Here is an 11,533-nt window from a genome sequence, read left to right as displayed (position 1 = left end):
CCGAGGGTGGGGCTGGGGTGCCCACTAGCTCAGGCACCCCTATAGTCACCAGAATGGAGGTGCGCAGACAGCAAGGGACCAATGAACAGCTACCAAAATAAAAGAATGTCCACACCTTTATCTCTGTGGTTCTGCCAGGCGTCTGTGGCCACTCTGCAGCTAAGCGTCCTGGACTAGAAAGCAATGGATTTCTTGCTTCTGCCACAAATTCTCCCAGCTGTAAGCCTTCTAACATTCTAGATATTCCTTTATATGTGGTTCAGAGTTCTTGGACCATCCCCTGAGCCTGCTTGGTTGGGTATTCTGTGTTGTTGCTGGCGGAGCTCTTACTGCACTTCCACCCGATCCGCCATCTTGTTTGTTCTCTAGGCTATAATCTTTAGGGGAACAGATTACCATGTCTTTCTCCCATGGAGCAGCTGGGAGGGTTCAAACCACTGATCTTTCAGTTAGCAGTCAACTGCTTCACTGTTGTACCACCAGGGCTCCCATTCCAAGGTTTTATTTAAGACTTTATACCACATAATATGTAAACTTTTTATGTTTATATGTATATATTTCTTGTCCTCTAATTGCTGCCTATATAACTTAGCTCTCCATTGGAGCACATCAGTCACAGTAGTTTTTGTGTCCTTTACAGAGCCTAGTATATTGTGCTAGGTAAGTTACAAGCACTAAACACATTCTACTTGATTGAGTGATCCCTTTCACCACATTCCACTTTATCTTTAGGCTCCAGGTAAATATGAGGGAGCTTCAAAAAGCTCATGGGAAATGGAATTAAAAGACAATGGAACTTTTCCACAAACTTTTTGAAGCCCCCTTGTATTTCCTGAAGCAGTGAATACATTAATGACAGAGATTCTCTCTGGGACTTACTCCCTTAGACTTGGTATAGGGAGCAACCCCCAAGACTCCTTTTTACTGCTTTATTTCTTTCCTCCTGCTTTTTGCTCTCTGGGTAGATGCCTCCTTCATATAAAGAATCCAGTAGTGGGTCTGGAACACAACCCAGTAGGTAAGGACCTTATTTTTATTTTCAAGCCTGCCATAGACTTTCAGGAGCCAAAAGTTCAACTTGCAGCAAGATAAATTCATCCCTTTCACAAGCAATTTAGTACTATGCAGTTTGTTTAGAATGGTCAAGTTTCCAGGCCCTGGCTGAGCAGCATCATTATCTACAAGTTTTCATGTATCAGCTTCCCGGGCCCTATTTCACTTTCCATGTCTTTCTTCTCTAAAATCAGGTGAACATGCAAAATCACAAACTTATACACAGTTATATGCATTTTAACAACCACGTCAGATATGCTGAAGGAATTTAAGTACAATACCATACTCTCCTCTCTAATTTAGGTAAAACCAAGAGGTATGCAACAGTCATAATCCTCAGTTCTTAGTGGAAAGGGTAAACTTTACAGCATTCTTCAGCTAGTACATCAACTAAGAAAAGATATGGTAATGTCAGAGCCTATTCAATTTACCTTAGTTGAAAAGACGATTGGATGAGATGGATCTTAAGTAAAAAATACTTCGCTAGGGAAGAAGATTAAATAGTAAATGTTTCTTTTATTTTTCCATTGTGAAATATTTTAACCATAGAGAAAAGAAGATAGCAAAACAAACCACACACACACACACACACACACACACACACACATAGAGTCCTGGTGTGGTGCTGTGGGTTAATGCACTAGACTGCAAAATCAGTTTGAACTGCAAGATTGGTGGTTCAAGCTCACCAGTCGCCCCTTGGAAACCCTCTACAGTGTTGCTATGGGTCAGAACCAACTGACGGCACTTAACAACAACAGCTAAAACTACTCTGTTGAATTTGTTCTTTACTCTCCCATTCATGTTTTATATTATGCATATGGTATATCTTTATTATATAATTCATTCAGTAAAACATAGCTTATAAAGAATGGAACTTATTTTTTTCTTAAGGTTAACATATAAAATACAGATAGAAGAGCAAATAAGAATGATTTTACTGCTTAAAAACCTCTAGTCCAGGTGTAGATAGATGGGTAGGTTTAAGATGAAGCCAATATAGCAAAATGTTAATTATAAAATTCAGGGGGTACTTACTGTATAATTCTTTCCACTTGCCTGTTTGTCTGAAACTTTTAATAATAAAATGTTGAGAAAAAAACAACAAACAAAATCTGTAGTTCATATTTTATCCAAAAATTTCAGCGAAGAAGGACATCAACTGGTTTAAAGTACTTAAGGACTAAGTATACTTACAGAAAACAATAATTAGTCTTGATAGTGTAATTACTGCTTAAGCTTTTGCTTTATAGTACCTACCCAAATAAAAATGAGAAAAGACTAGTTCTGCTAAGATTTATTTAACACAATCACTTCTTTTTTTTTTTTTTTTGTCAATCACTTCTTATACAGCAGATATTTCAGTTTTGATTGACCAGTGGTTATGAATTGAACTGTGTCCCTCATAAAGCTATATTTAAGTGCTAACCTGTGGGACCTGTGAACATGGCCTTATTTGGAAATACGGTCTTTGCAGATATTTAAGATGAGGTAATTAGATTAGGTGGGCCCTAATCACTGTAGGAGAAGCACTGAACTGCTAACTGAAAAGTCAACAGTTCAAACCTACCAGCTGCTCCACTGAAGAAAGATAAGGTTTTCTGCTATGGTGAAGATTTACAGCCTCATAAACACTATATAAGGTGGCTAAGAGTTGGAATTAACTCCATGGCAGTAGGCTTTGGTTTAATAATTCAATGATACAGAGCCCTGGTGGCACTGTGGGTTAGACATTGGGCTGCTAACTGTAAGCTAGCAGCGGTTCAAATCCATCAGCAGCTCTGCAAGAGAAGGATAAGGCTTTCTACTCCCACAAAGATTTATAGTCTCGGAAACCCTATATAGGGTTATTGTTATTGTTATGTGCCATGTTGTTGTTAAGTGTTAAGTTGGTATTGACTTATAGCAACCCTGTATACGGTTTCCGAGGAGCATCTGGTGAGCTTGAATAGATGACCTTACAGTTCAAAGTGACCTTGCAGTCCAGAGCATTAACCCATTGTGCCACACCAGGACCCCATATAGGGTTAGTGTAAGTCAGGATTGACTTGATGGCAGTAGATTTGGTTTTAGTTTTAATCCAATGATGGTTGGTGTTCTTATAAGAAAGGAAATTGGACACAAACACACAGAACCCACAAGGAAACCATCACAGAACACACAGGGAAAACATCAAGAAATTGGAGTGATGCATCTACAAGTCAAGAACACCAGAGATTGCCAGTAACTACCTGATTTAGGAAGAGCCAAAAAAACCTTTAGGGAGAGCCTGGCCTTGCTGACACCTTAATTTTTGGACTTCTACTGTAAAGGGTTACAAGCTGGGCTGCCAACCGCAAGGTCAAGTAGTTCGAATCTATCAGCTGGGATAAAGATGAGGTTTTATGCTCCTGTTAAAAACCTTGGAAACCCTACATAGGGTTGCTATGAGTCAAAACTGACTCCACAGCACACCACCATCAGCCTCCAGAACTGTGAGACAATAAGTTTCTATTGTCTTAAACTGGCAAATTTGTGATAATTTGTTACAGCAGCCTCAGGACACTAATATACCAGCCTTTTCTGGAGAGGTCATGAGGTGATTTATCTATAATCCTTTTAATTTCTACCACAATTTAATCTGGAAATCCACAAATAAATCTGTTTGTGACTGATGTGCATACCAAATAAAATGAGTATATTAAATTATTAGAAGGAAAATATTATTAACAGTTTAAAAAAAGACTCTTAATTTTAATAATCTTCCTCACAAATTTAACTTAGTAAACGTGTCTGCTACAAGCTGATCATAAGATGAACTTAGAACAAAAGGCATTTGTTATTGATAAAATCTCACTGTGATGAAACATTTATGCAATGGTATTTTGCCTACTATTTAAGGTACTTTCATATTTTTATCTTATTTATGCCTCACAATAAGCATGCTTGATTTCTTCTTCTTTTTTTTAATGAATAGGAAACTGAATCCCAAAGAATGGATGTACTTTTCCAAGGTCATGCAATGAATACAAATGTAGGTCTCTTAACTCCCAAATCAATGCTCTTTCTACATAACCAAGAACAAAGCACTACAAATCTCTTTGATTTAGTGGGAAATTACTGTAGTAACAGAAATTACATTATTAATTATTGGTTTGTAAAGTACTTTACCTCAAATGATCTAATTTAATAGCAACTTCTGACTGGGGTTGAAAGTTTCATAATTTTATAGGTAAATAACAGATTTTAAAAAACTTCGGAAGCTTTGTATGGCTCATATGTTGACTGTTTCAACCACAGCATACTGCCCTTCAAAAGATCTTCAAGGAAAAGGATTGTTTTTTTGATAAAAATAGCAAGTACATTTTGGGAAATGGGATCTAGTACTACTGCCTCAAGACAATTTTTTAAATCAGGAAAGGTTTGTGTCAGGGTTGTATTCTTTCACCATACTTATTCAATCTCTATGCTGGACTATAAGAAAAAGAACATCAGGATTAAAGGATGATTATTAATATGATGTGATATGCAGAAGACACACAACCTTGCTTGCTGAAAGTGAAGAGGACTTGAAGCACTTACTGATGAAGATCAAAGAATACAGCATTCAATATGGGTCACACGTCAACATAAAGAAAACAAAAATCTTACAACTGGGCCAATAAGCAATAGCATGATAAATGGCGAAAAGATTGAAGTCATCAAGGATTTAATTTTACTTGGATTCATAAACAATGCTCATGCAAGCAGCAGTTAAGAAATCAAATGATGTATTTATTGCATTGGGCAAATCTGCTAGAAAAGACCTCTTTAAAGTGCTCAAAAGCAAAAATGTCACTTTGAGGAATAAGGTGTGCCTGACCTAAGCCATGATATTTTCAATCACTTCATATACATCCAAAAGCAGGAAGATCAAAGAACTGATATCTCCGAATTACCATGTTGGCAAAGAATATACTACAGATTGCCAGAAGAATAAACAAATCTGTCTTGGAAAAAGTATAGCCAGAATGTCCCTCAGAAGTAAAATGGTGAGACTTCTCAAGTACTGTTGACACATGATCAGGAGGGACCAGTCCCTGGAGAAGGACATTATGTTGGAAAAAGTAGAGGGTCAGCAAAAAAAGAGGAAGACTCTTGATGAGATGAGTTGACACAGCGGCGTCAACAATGGGCTTATGAATAAACAGCAATGATTGTGAAGATGTCCAGGACCAGGAAGTGTCTAATTCTGTTGTATGTAGGGTTTCTATGAGTCAGAACCAATTAACAGCACCTACAACAAAGTATAATACATATTTTTATATGAACAACTTATATTTATAAGTAGATGTAATCTTTATATATGTATCTTAAGTTATATATGTATTGTTAAATGCCATTGAGTCAGTTATAGGGCTTCCAAGGAGTGGGTAGTGAGTTTGAACTGCTGACCTTGTAGTTCAAACTGACCTTGAGGTTAAGTGCTATATTCTGGTGCTACATCGGGACTCCATATTATATGTATGGTGGTGGTGGTAGTGTGCTGTAGAGTTGGTTCTGACTCATAGGGTTTCCAAAGCTGTAAATCTTTACAGGAGCAGAAAGCCTCATCTTTCTCCCATGAAACAGCTGGTAATTTTGAACTGCTGACCTTGAAGTTAGTGGACTGACTCTTACCCACTACACTAGAGAGTTCCTTATATATATGTGTGTAGCTTACATATATTATAGATCATGTTTTTAATAGTTTGGTCCAAGTTTGGTTTAATTAAAGTTAAAAAAGTCATTTGGTATTCTGCAGACAATACCATTTACCCAAGACAATAACCACTGAACTCAAATGAGTGTTAAAAAAAATCATATTAAAACCAAAAAAACCAAACCCATTGCCATGGGAGTTGATTCCAACTCATAGTAACCCTACAGAACAGAGTAGACTGTTTCACAGGGTTTTGAAAGCTATTATCTCTACAGGACCAGATGGCCCCATTTTTCTCCCACAGATTGATTGCTGGGTTTGAACTGCTGACCTTGGGGTTAGCAACCCAATGCTTAACCCACAACTCCACCAGGGTTTAGGATAGTCAAACAAAACAAAACAATACTGGCTTGGCAGCCAAAAAGATTTTAACTGTAATATCAACTGCTTTTTTAAAAATTATTTTATGAAGAACTAGGCTCTTTTTATTTGGATTTCTGAACTATATACTGTGAAGAACTGTTTATTATGGGGCATAAAATTGTGATCCTAGTTTTTGTAGAACTCAGTTTATAATGACAAAAAGGAATAACAACAACTATTACTAGTTTTAATATCTATTACAGTAATATGCATTTAGCCTTTCTATTTTGAATTCTGGTGAAAATTATATATTTGTGTTCCCATTTTACTCTTGAGGAAATTCGGGCTCAATGAAATGAAATACCTTTTTCAAAGCCTGTAAATGGACAAAAAGTACGGTTCCTTATTCGTTCTTCCTACAGACAGTCACTGAGTGCTTTCTACGAGAGGGCTTCAAAAAGATCATGGAAAACAGAATTGAAGGATAATGGAATTTTCCCAAAAAACTTTTTGAAGTCCCCTCATCTATTCCAGAATTTGAGGATACAATCATGAAAAGAGAGAAACTATCTATTCCTGATATAGTTTTAAGGGGGGCAAAACCAAGCAAGTAATTTCTAACGATGAAGTGTTGGAAGTCTTGTGAAAGTGAAGGTGAGAGTTCTGTCAGAGAGTGAAGGGAGGGTTTTTATATCGAAAAGGAAGGACTGTTGTAGGTAGAGGTGGCTTATATCAATTATGTTTTTGAAAAGAGCAGTCTCGAAATTTTTTATCTTTTCTTTGGTGTTTCAGCAGAACAACTGTTTTAGGGTTGGGGTTAGGTAAGCGATTAGTTCGTATCTTTCCAAATGGCTGCTATAGCGGCTTGGGGAAATTCCCAGTGAATAATTAACACCAGAATAGTTGGTCAGCTATGTTTATTAATATATTTCTCGGCCTCAGGATGTTGGAATAGTAGTGAGTCAGTGAAGCAAGTAGGTGACTCGTTGCTTAGTAAGTATTCACTTAAAAAAAGGGACCAAAATGATCAGCACCTTTACACAGGTTTTCCAAATGGCATTCCATTACCTGTGACTTTAGGTAATAAAAAGGTGGAGTCAAATTACTGATTTGAGAAAGGAAGCTTCCATTTCTAATTTGTGCTTATAGATAACTGAAGTTTGACAATTTCTCTTCTTGCTTTTCCTTAGTAAGTGATCTTAATACTGTATGACATCAGGATGACAGTCGAGTCAGTTCAAACTTATAGCAACTATGCACAACAGAATGAAATATTGCCTGGTTCTGTGCCATCCTCACATTGTTAAGTTTGAGCCCACTGTTGCTGCCACTGTGTCAGTCCATCTCACTGAGGGTCTCCCACTTTTTCTCAGACCCTCCACTTTACCAAGCAAAATGTTCTTTAGGGACTTGTCCTTCCTGACAACATGTCTTGTCATCATCACTTTCAAGGAGCACTCTGACTGTATTTCTTCCAAGACAGATTTCTTTGTTCTTTTGACAGTCCATGGTACTTTCGATATTCTTCACTGACACCATAATTCAAAAGCAAAGATTCTTCTACAGAATTCCTTATTCCTTGTCCAGTTTTCATAGGCATATGAGGTGACTGAAAATATCTTGGCTTGGGTCAGGCACATCTTATTCCTCAAAGTGACATCTTTGCTCTTTGATGTTTAAAAGGGGCTTTTGCAACAGATTTGTCTACTGCAATATTCAATTTGATTTTTTGACTGTTGCTTCCAAAAGCATTGACTATGGATCCAAGCAAACTGAAGTTTTTGATAACTTCAATTGTTTCTCCATTTATCATGATGTTATTTATTGGTCTAGTTGTAAAAGTTGTAAGGATTTTCTTTCTTTCTTTCTTTTTTTTTAAACTGAGGTGCAATCCATATTGAAGGCAGTTATCTTTGATCTTCATTAGTATTTCAAGTTTTCTTTGCTTCTAGCAAGCAAGATATATCATATGCATATGTTGTTGTTGTTACTGCCATCGAGTTGTTTCCAACTCATAGTGACCCTGTATAGGGTTTCCGAGAAGCAGCTGATGAGCTTGAACCACCAACCTTGCGGTTCAAACCGACCTTATGGTCAAATGTTTTAACCTCCAGCACCACACCAGGACTCTGCCATATGCATATGGCAGGTTGCTAATTGGTCTTCCTTCAATCCTTATGCAACATTCTTCTTCATATAATTCAGTTTCCCAGATTATTTGCTCAGCATATAGACTGAATAAATATGGTGAAAAGACAAGTCTTACACACACCTTTCCCAATTCTGAACCATTCAGTATTCCCTTGTAACAATTGCCTGTTGGACTATGTACAGGTTCCTCATGAGCACAATTAAGTGTTCTGGAATACCCATTCTTTGTAATGTTATTCATAGTTTGTTATGATACACATAGTTGAACGCCTTTGCATAGTCAATAAAGCACAAGTAAACATATTTCTAGTATTCTCTGCTTTTAGCCAACATCCATCTGACATCAGCAATGATAGCCCTCATTCCAAGTACTCTTCTTAATCCAGCTTGAATTTCTGGCAGCTCTCTGCCAATGTACTGCTGCAATTGTTTTTTAATTAGCTTCAGCAAAATTTTACTTGCATTAATGATATTGTTAAATAACTTCTGCATTCTACTAGGTCACCTTTCTTTGGAGTAGACACAAATATGGATCTTTTCCAATTAGTTGGCCAAGCAGCTGTCTTCCAAATTTCTTGGCATAGACACAGGAGGGCCTCTAGCACTATCAGTTTGTTGAAAGATTTCAATTAATAATCTATCAATTCCTGAAGCCTTGTTTTTTTGCCAGTGCCTTCAGTCTACCTTGGCCTTCTTCCTTCAATACCATTGGTTTTTGATTATATGGTACCTCTTGAAATGATTTAACATTGATAATCTTTTTGGTATAGTGACTTTGTGTATTCCTTCCATCTTCTTCTGATGCTTCCTGCATCATTCAATATCTTGCCCATATAATTCCTTCAGTATTTCAAGTCGAAGCTTTGAATTTTTCTTTGTTTCTTTCAGCTTGAGAAATGCTAAGCATGTTCTTCCCTTCTGGTTTTCTAATTCCAGGTCTTTGCACATTTCATAATACTTGACTTTTTCTTCTTGAGCTGCCCTTTGAAAATTTCTGTTCAGCTCTTTCACTCCATCATTTGTTCTAGTTGCTTTAGCTATGTTCAAAGGCAAGTTTCAGAATTTTTTCTCACATACATTTTGGTCTTTTCTTTCTTCCCTGTCTTTTTAATGATCTTTTGCTTTCTTCATGGATGATGATCATCAGTCATTAGTGTTTAATGCAGCAAATCTGTTTTGGGGATGGTCTCTAAACTCAAGTGGGTATATTCTAGGTCATATTTTGGCTCTCATAGAGTTGTTTTCATTTTCTTTAGCTCTAGCCTGAGCTTGCATATGAGCAGTTGATGGTCTGTTCCAGTCAGCCCTTACACTTACTTGTTTTGGCTGATGTTATTGAGCTTCTCCATCATCTCTTCTCATAGATGTAGTCAATTTAGTTCCTATATATTCTATTTGGTGTATTATTGTTTATTGTTGAAAAAAGGTATTTCCAAAGAACAAAATTCTATCATGCAATCTCCAGCGTCATTTCTATTACTAACGTCCTATTTTTAAACTATTGATTCTTCCTCTTTGTTTCCAACTTTCATATTCTAACCACCAGTAATTATCAATGCATCTGGATTGCATGTTTGATCAGTATGACAGAAGAAGTTGGCAGAATTCTTAAATTTCATCATCTTTGGCTTTAGTGATTAGTGCTTAAATTTGAGTAATAGTCATATTAACTGTCTTAGTTGTAGGCGTATAGATATTATTTTATCACAGACAGCATTATACTTCAAGATACATATTGAAATGTTCTTTTTGATGATGAGTGTGACACCATTACTCTTCAAAATTTCTTTCCCAGCATAGAAAATTAAATGATTTTCTGATTCAAATGGCCAACTTCAGTCCATTTCAGTCACGAATGCCTAGGATATCAATCTTCATACGTTTCACTTTTGATGACTTCCAGTTCTTCTAGATTCATAATTCGTACATTCCACATTCCAATTACTAATGGATGTTTGCAGCTATTCCTTCTCATTTTGACTTGTGCCCCATCAGCAAATGAAGGTCCTGAAAGCTTTGCTCCAGCCATGTCATTAAGGTCAACTTACTTTAAGGATGCAGCTTGTTCCCAGTTGTATTTTGAGTGGCTCCCAACTTGAGGGGAGTCCTGGTGTGGAGCTGTGGGCTAATGCATCAGACTGCAAAGTCGTTTGAACTGCAAGGTTGGAGGTTCAAGCTCACTAGCTGCTCCTTGGAAACCCTATACGGGGCCGCTATAGGTCAGAATTGGTACAATGGCACTTAACAACAACAACTTGAGGGGCTTATCTTCTGGCATTGTATCAGAAAATGTTCTGCTCCCTCTTCTTATTCCCAGTCTGTTGAAGTCTGGAAGCTCCACAGAGATCTGTCCACCATAGGGTGTCGCTGTTGGTATTTAAATTATCAATAGCATAACTTCCACTATTACAATAGATCACAGTATGACAAACTGAATGGTGAGGGAGTGGTGGAGTCTTATTAAAGAGTTAGAGAAATTGGGCTATGAGTTTGTGAAATTAAAATGGAGAAGAATGTGGATAAATAACAACGAAAGTGCCATCACTTTACATCTATGTCTGGTGGTTAATATTTACTAAGCTTTCTTTCTTATGTATTGTTTTATTTCCTTTGTTAAAGCTATCTTATGCACAATTTTACAGGATAGGTGGGCAAGTATTATTCTCATTTTACAGATGAGGAAACTGAGCTTATTAGTAAGAGGTAGGACAGAATTTTAAAAAGGTCTTATTCCTCTTACTGTTTATTCTATTATATTGCTGGATTAGATACCCAGGTTTACCTTGATGATGCCTTTGTATACATAAAAATAAAACAATGTAGACTTGAAGTCTTCTCTAGTTATACCGGAAGGCTAAAACAGAACTCCGTTCATCCAAAGAAATAATATTATAATGAAGATAGAAAAAAAGGAATGTGGTCCCATACCCTCCCATTATACAGATATAATAGAAAGTAGTTTCATGCTTATAAATTATACATGTTTCTGATTTAATTACAATAAATGGCATCTGCTGCCTTGGGATAAATGTTCTATTTTACCTGGAAAATCTCTTGTTTTTTCAGAAATCCTGATCTCTATGCACCTGATGAAAATATGGTAAAATTTTAAACCACCTTTCCTACAGAACAATGGACATTTTATTAAATGCTCTTTAATTTCTCTTTGTACATGAATGCTGTCAGTGATATGAAGATACACATGGCAATTTTAGGGTTCATTTGGGTTATAATAGGAAATATTCTCACAGTGTCTATTTCTTTTAAAACATATTTAACATCACATAATTCACAATTAAAACTTTA

The 11,533-nt window shown here is 36.6% G+C and overlaps 1 protein-coding gene across 2 annotated transcripts in view; it reads right to left on the bottom strand.

The window, feature by feature from the left end:
• The window catches only part of SSH2 (slingshot protein phosphatase 2), a 302,716-nt gene that overhangs the window by 167,615 nt on the left and 123,568 nt on the right, over positions 1–11,533 (bottom strand). The gene's annotated exons all lie outside the window — the stretch shown is intronic.

Source organism: Chrysochloris asiatica, unplaced genomic scaffold, assembly GCF_000296735.1.
Source record: "Chrysochloris asiatica unplaced genomic scaffold, ChrAsi1.0 scaffold00266, whole genome shotgun sequence".
Taxonomy (NCBI): Eukaryota; Metazoa; Chordata; class Mammalia; order Afrosoricida; family Chrysochloridae; genus Chrysochloris; species Chrysochloris asiatica.
This window is presented reverse-complemented; position numbering and strand designations above follow the sequence as displayed.